This window comes from Microtus pennsylvanicus, chromosome 8 (genome assembly GCF_037038515.1).
Source record: "Microtus pennsylvanicus isolate mMicPen1 chromosome 8, mMicPen1.hap1, whole genome shotgun sequence".
Lineage (NCBI taxonomy): Eukaryota > Metazoa > Chordata > Mammalia > Rodentia > Cricetidae > Microtus > Microtus pennsylvanicus.
This window is the reverse complement of record NC_134586.1, coordinates 19,451,598-19,459,026: the sequence shown is the minus strand read 5'-3', so window position 1 is coordinate 19,459,026 and position 7,429 is coordinate 19,451,598. Positions and strand designations below refer to the sequence as shown.

The window sequence follows — 7,429 nt, the reverse complement described above, 5'->3', positions numbered from 1 at the left end:
GCCCTGGGAATCCTGCAGCAGGCTGCATCACAGGTCTGCAATCACCAAGGAGGAGTCTCAGACATGGATGTCACAGTTGCTGCAACCCAAGGCAGAGCCGGAGTGAGGCCCTGCTGTTAGAAAGTTGGGGAAGCGTGGCAGAGAGAATGGCTCTATCTCCAGTAAATGTGTCCTGGCACATCTGTAACTTTTGTTATCAGAACCTTTTAAAAAATACTTTAAGATTGATTCAAGATGTAGGGTGGGTTTTTGTTGTTGTTGTTGTTTTTGTTCTCCACCTGGAGCCACCACTGCTGTGCAGCTGCCCTCAGCCCTCAGGTGTGATAGTCATACCTAAAGTGCCTTCACTGAGGGCACAGAGATGTGCAGAGACCTGGAGCTCCAGTGGATTCTGTCCCCAGATACCCTGCCCAGCCAAAAGAACTTTTTGTCTCTGGTCAACAAGAGCATATCCCAGACTGGTGCTAGTGGTAGTGTATGATCACCCTGGCTCTGAGCAACATCAGTATGTCCGTGATGGAGACCTGTTCATTTTTTGGTTGGGCCTCAAAAAACGTAGCACTGGCAGCGTGGTAAACAGCAGCCTGAATCTCTCACAGGCTCTACACTTTAGTATACCTCATAACCACCCTGTTTCTGAGGAATGCCGGAATGTCCAACGAGAGTAGTGTATTTTCTGGTTTGGGCCATCTCAAAAGACTTCCATGGTGTGTGCTGCCACCACATGCCATGTTGCTGTACATGGTGCGTGCCACAGCTGGAGCTGTGCTAGTACTGTCTAGCAGGCTGTGTGGAGGCCCCAAAATGTGAGCCTGTTTCCACCTTGTCTGATGGTTAGAGAGTTGTAGGTTGCTCAAAGTAGCTGAGAAGCATATTTACATGTTCCAACTCAGGATGTGATTACTGAATTGTTTTGATATTAAGATAGCCCATACAAGTAGGTCCATTCAATCCTGACAGGTGGTCAGGATATGCAAATGTTCTTCTGCTCCTTATTTTATGACTATGAGGTCACCTGGGCAGTCACTGTCTTCAGGATTCACGGTCTAAGGTAGCTTCATTGCTTAAACAAGAAAATGCTAATGACTTGATGTCTCAAAGTGTTAAAGGAATTAACTGTTTGAGTTGTTCTTTCTATCAAGTATACAAAGTTTTTTGTTACATTCTCTCTCCATCTCCCTACCCCCATTTGTATTGGGTATAAAAACTTATGGAAAAATAAATGTGGGTTATTTCAGTATTCACTGAAATACCCTCCTGTACTTTTCTATGGCTTCTGTATTATTATTTTTCATGTGTCTTCATAGTCTTATATTTCTAACCCCCATGCTGCTACCCTGGCAAGAGGTATTTTTGTCGAGGCTGGACCATGACAAATCTGTGTTGATACCCATGGACCATGCTGTTTCTGGAGACCGTATGGGTGTTCTTGGTCTCTGTACGGCTATGTTGATGTTAGTGGTCTGTGCTGTCCCCTGAGGCCATGTTAGTGTCTGTAGTCTGAGAATCTGCTGGGGGTCATGTGGATACCATGACTCCTGTTACCACCAGGGCCCTTGGACTACTGTGGTCTGTGCTACCATTGGAAGCCATGCTGATGTTCATGGCTTGGGCCATGGTCTGTACTGCCTCTTCAAGTCATCTTAACACCCCTTGCCCAGGATGCCACCAGAGGTCATGCAAGATTATCTCATTTAGGAAAATAGCATGTTTCAGTGTTCTGTTCTTAGTGCATTTAGCATCCCCTCTTTTTTTCAATCCACTTTATTTCAGATAAACAGCATGACACTTTCTAAAATAAATGATTACTTCCTCATATTGAAATTAGTTAGCATTCAGCATTTTTAATTATCTTATTTACAGTACAGGTTAATCCCAGAGATTGGAGGAGAAAGAACACTGACCCATTCTTCATGACCAAATTAATCAAAGCATGCTTTTTTTAATTGTGTACATGGGGTGTCTCCCCCTAAGGTGAGGATTGAGTGGTAAGTATAGGTGGTGAGGGAGACAAGATTTTTATGAAGCACAAGGGTAGGGGGTGTAGTTGGAGGCCACTTGTTTGTTTCCTGACTGCCCAGACCTGAAATAACCACACAGAAACTATTATTACAGCACTGCTTGGCCTAATAGCTCATGCTTTTTATTGGCTAGCTCTTATATCTTAAATGAATCCATTTCTAGCCAGGCAGTGGTGGCACACATCTTTAATTCCAGCACTCAGGAGACAGAGGTTAGGTGGATCTCTGCGTGTTCCAGGCCAGCTTGTCTACATGAGCTAGTTCCAGGATAGCTTCCAAAGCTGCATAGAAACTCTTTCTGAAAAAACAAACAAAAAAAAATTTAACCCATTTTTATTAATCTGTGTATTGCCTCGTGGCTATGGCCTACCAGTAAGGTTCTGTCCAGTATGCAGCATCTGTCTCCGTGTACTCTCTCCTCTATCTGCTTGGAATTTCTGCCTTGTCTTATTCAGCACTGCAATAGGTCCAAAGAAGCTTCTTTATTAACCAATGGTATCACAGCATACAAGGGAGTTTCCCACATCAAGGGAGTTACCAAATGGTGAACTTGACAGACAAAAGAGGTGGGGTTATAGGAGCAGAACATAAGCTTACATATTAGTGCTCCACAGGTTCCTTAAACAAAAACATGTTTGCAAAGTAGGCATATTGAGGTAGTCATGAGCAACAGGGAGTCAAAAGGTAGTAATAATATGTAGCAAGACTAATAAAAACTGAGAGACAGACATTGTGGTTCTACCTGAAGATATGAAAAGAAAAGCAGCCAGTAACTGGCTCTTTCCTCTACCTCAGACTGAAATGGCAATCCTGCTTCTGGGAATCCTCAGAATGAGACAGAACTGAGACCTGTCTTCTCCTGTTTATATTCCTCTCTAGTGCTGGGATTAAAGGTTTGTACCACCACCGCCTGGCCACTATGGCTGACTAGTGTGGCTACTGGAATTGAAGGTGTGTGACCCAACTGCCTGGCCTCTATGGCTAACTAGTGTGGCTACTGGGATTGAAGGTGTGTGCCACCACTGCCTGGTCTGTATGGCTGAACAGTGTGGCTGCTTTACTCTATGATCTTCAGACAAGCATTATTTATTAAAATACAAATGAAATATCACTACAGCCATGTAACCTTTTAAAAACAAAGATAGGGTTGCAAGATGGTTATAAACAATGTTTAGAAATTAAGTCATGATTTCCATTCCTGGAACAGACAGTACAGAACCATTTGTACTTCAGGATACAGGTGAGCATAATCATAAACAGAAATTGATTTATTTTGTCTTTGCTATAAGATGGCTTTTAAGCCTAAGATGGAGGCAGGCTGGTTCTTCCTACGCCTCATCCTATGTCTCAATTCCCACTCTTATTTGTGATTCCATTTCTCTGGGAGACAAAGAACTTCATGTGCTTCCTGAGTGGCTGTTCTACTCCAATGGGTGAAGTTAACCAGCCACCTGACAAGTGGGATCCAGTTATAAGTGGGCTTATTGGGAACCGCCTAGGATTGAGAGCAGAAATTCTTCTTCACTAGTTCCAACTTCTTTCTTCCTGTAGCTCACAGATTAGTGCTGCAGAGACTGCCAAGTCTTTGTGTGCTTGCTGAAGACAAAGCCATTACAGAGCTCCTGCAGGAGGGATAAATAGGTATGTATTTAATGCAATCAAACTGAAAGAGCAGAAAGGAGATTCACAGAGGAATCACAGAGAAGTTGAACCTCATTAATGTTAGTTTGCCCAGCGGCTCGCTCTCTGTTGAAGAGGAGATGCTTTGAGCCTCTGTTTTGTTTGTAACTCTATTGGAGTATGCCATATTTAAGTATAACTGAAGAAGAGGAAATAGACAGGGAATAAATGACAAGTCCTGGGTCATAGTTTTTATTTGGTCAGTGAATGAAGTGAGGACATGACCATTTCCTTTAGGTTTGAGGCAAAGTTTTTATTGTAGATATGAGGAAGAGCACAAGAGGCATCTGGAAGAGTCCACAGTGGGGAGAGGAAGGAGTAGACCTAACCTGGCTAGCAGATTCAACTTGGCCTTGAGAGAATAAAGAGCAGAGGAGAGTGAGAGAGGAGGACCAAGAGAGCAGGATAAAAGGAGAGCATGGCCAAAATGGCAGGGCTATGTAGCAATGAGAGGCTGGGAAAGGGAAGCTAATGAACTGGAGTTTAGAATAGGGCCAAGGAGAGAGGAGCTGAGAGGAGTCACAGGTCCTGAGTGAGCCTGGAGGCCAGCATGCATTGTGGGATGTTTGTAGCATGGAAGTCAGTCACTTGTCCATATATATTTTTTTCTTTGTTTTTTGTTTTTAGTGTGTGTGTGTGTGTGTGTGTGTGTGTGTGTGTGTGTGTGTGTGTGTTTAGCTTTCTAGTCCACTCTTGATCTGGTAATTTGAACTGTGATGAGTTACAGGAAGTTGCTGTAGACCATGCTTCTTATGATCCAGAACAAAGGAAACTCTAACAGCACAGCTCTCAATGTACACAGCTAAGGAAGTTCCCTGTGGGGCTGGGCCCTGGGGCTTTTAGATCCAGTGTGGGTCAAAGGGAAGGTGGGGAGGGGAGATGCAGTGGAAGCTGGACCCCAACTCCAGCAAATGATATTACCTAGACCTAAAATGACAAAGGTTTCATACTCCTTCTCATTTATGAATGTTAGTTTTGAATATTTAGATTTGTGTCTTTGAAAAGAAGTACCTGAATTCAGATTGTAGGAAACTAGTAAGAGACATAAAGCAAGTATATTTTATGATTTCTCCTTGTATTCATTTATTAAATAAATCGTTTTGTTATTACAGTCTCCTTAATAATAAAAAACTCAAACATATCATAGACATGAGCTAAAAGGACCTTACAGACATATGATTTAATACAGCATAAGAACCACAGTTTTCTCTAGTCCTCAAAAGATATATGTTTAAGTACCAGTGAGATGACTCAAAATTTAGGGCACATACTGCTTTAGAAAAGTCCTTATATGATAAAAAAATTCCTGAAGTAAATGCCAGAAATACCTCTATAGAAAATGCTATGTTCAAATTCTAATGCTACTTTATTAAGCAAAATTTAAAACATTGTTTCAAATAAAATAAAAATTTTATATTACATAATTTGGGAAATTTTAGGCAAGTTTTTCAATCTAAAAACAACAAAATAGCTATGTAATTATGCTTTCGTATCAGGAATAAAAGACAAAGTATTTTCATTCTTGAGGATTATGATGTTTGTAATTTACTTTTAAAAAGAAAATAGCAGTATGGATACTTATCTTATATATTTATCAATTGTATGTTAGAAAAAAAGGTTATCTTTGAAAATATAAACAAACTGTATTTAAATTTAAAAATGGAAATAAATGAAAAAATGCAAAAAATAAAAAAAAGTAAAACAAAACAAAAACCTTGAAGTACAATATTATTTCAATTTTTGGAGAAAATGACAAGGAAGACAAATCTGGGCAGCCACTGTGGATGTTTTGAGGGGGGAAAGAAACATGGAAAAGACAGTGAGAAAATCCTGTTAAGTCAAACACATCCATTCACCATGAGGATCAACAAGGAGTCACATGACAGCAAGCAGCAAGGTGGGTCCAGAGAAGAAGTGAAAAAGTCTGGCTTTGTCCAGCTCCCTAAAGTAGAGAATAGGAGCGTGAAGAAGCTCAGATCTTCTAATTTAGCACTCAGAAAAGCCAGCGAACTTCACAGACTGCTTGGTGCAGCTCCACAGGTGACCACAGACTGGAGTTCCAGGGAAGGAAAAGCACATTATCTCAGTAGAGAAAGACTGTCTCCTGCAGCCTCTTTAGCAGGGCTTTAGGTGGATCAGCCCTGCTGAGAGTGGGCTCTTGGTCATGTGAGTGACAGGCCCAGCAGGACTTTCTTTTTGCCTGCTTGCTTTCCTCATTCCTACACTGGCATTAGAGCAAAGTTTCTCAACCTGTGGATCTCTGATGACGTAAGTCACAAAACAATCCCACACCAGTTCGGAATTGTGAATAATAAAAGGGTTATTTATTTAAGGGGAAAACTTACAGATGACTGTACTAGACAACAGTTCTCTGTGTGAACAGGAACAGAGTCTAGCAACTGCTGGAGCTGGAAGCAAGAGAGCTGGTACACCTTTAAGGTTGATTTTTTCAGGTATAAGAGACCACGCCCATGCGGGTTGGTATCTTAAAGGCTATTGGCTGAAGTAGCTGAATGTGCTCCCACAGCAGGTCTCTACTCTTTTGGGGGTCACATATCAGATATCCTGATTATTGGATATTTACATTATGATTCATAATAGTAGCAAAATACAGTTACAAAGTAGCAATGCAATTCATTATATGGTTAGGTGTAAACACACCATGAGAAACAGCTGTATTAAAGGCTCATAGCCTTAGGAAGGTAGAGAACCACTGCATTAGAGCCTACTTCTTTGGGATTCCAGCATCTACAGAAGACCATCTGAGACATCCATCTCATAGATTGAGCAACTTCTGGATTCTTAGATTTTGTGTTCATAGGCAGCCATTGTTGGACTAGCTGGATCACAGCCTGCAAGTCATTCTAATAAATACTCTTCCAATAGTCAGAGAAGATTCATTCTATAATTCTCTGCTCTAGAGAACCCTGACATATGGTGACAAGGAAGGACAGGATACAGGTAAACTACCTGTGAATCATGAAAAAGGTTATGAAAAAAATGGTTTTTCTGGTGTCAGCTCTGTCATAAGTTTTTTTTTATTTAGCGGTGAATAAATTCATAAACATGCAATTGACAGTGAAATTCTAAAACCATAGCCAAAGCTCCATGACTTCAGAATGCCTGTTCCAACTCTGTGGAAGTACAATGAGATACCTAGGTTTTGGGACTTGTTAAGTGTTTGAGGCTAGTAGAATATGCCAGATTTGTGGTTTTGTCTTTAAAAGTCCCTGTTCACTCAGCTCATGGATCATTCTAGAATTACATTTCCAAATCTGTGTGGCTCAATAAGCACTTCAAGTTTCTAAAGTGCTCATCCTGGCCTCCTCGTCTGGGCTGAGAGTATCCCGTTTACAACAGGATGACGGGTCTCTGACCTCCAACCTGGGCTCCTTGGCATCTACAGTTCTGAAAGTGGTCAGTGCGGTCCAACACCAGACCTAGGAGATACTGAATGGAAGACATTGTGTTCAAGGTCAGAAAAACCGTGCAGGGGTCACAGATTTCACCTTGGACACAAAGGTGTGAGTTCAATCCCTCACTCGATGGGCTACTCCATAAAGGGCTATGCTTCTGGCCTTAACAAGCACTTCCCTGTGAGAAGGGCAAAGCCCTCCCTGTAGACACAGTTGCTATACACTTGCCATAGCTCATGTCTATGGACCTTCTATAGAGAGAGGGGGCTCCTCATCTTACACTGGGCATAAATAAATCCATAAAACAACAAC

General features: G+C 41.6%; 1 protein-coding gene across 1 annotated transcript in view; it reads left to right on the top strand.

Annotated features, from left to right (window-relative positions):
* LOC142855953 (C-type lectin domain family 2 member F-like) overlaps positions 1-3,643 on the top strand; it is a 49,475-nt gene extending 45,832 nt beyond the window's left edge. Inside the window, exon 6 of the mRNA XM_075982629.1 lies at positions 3,573-3,643. The gene's annotated coding sequence lies outside the window, so the exon portion shown is untranslated. The remainder of the gene's footprint in view (positions 1-3,572) is intronic.
* Positions 3,644-7,429: the final 3,786 nt, after the last annotated feature.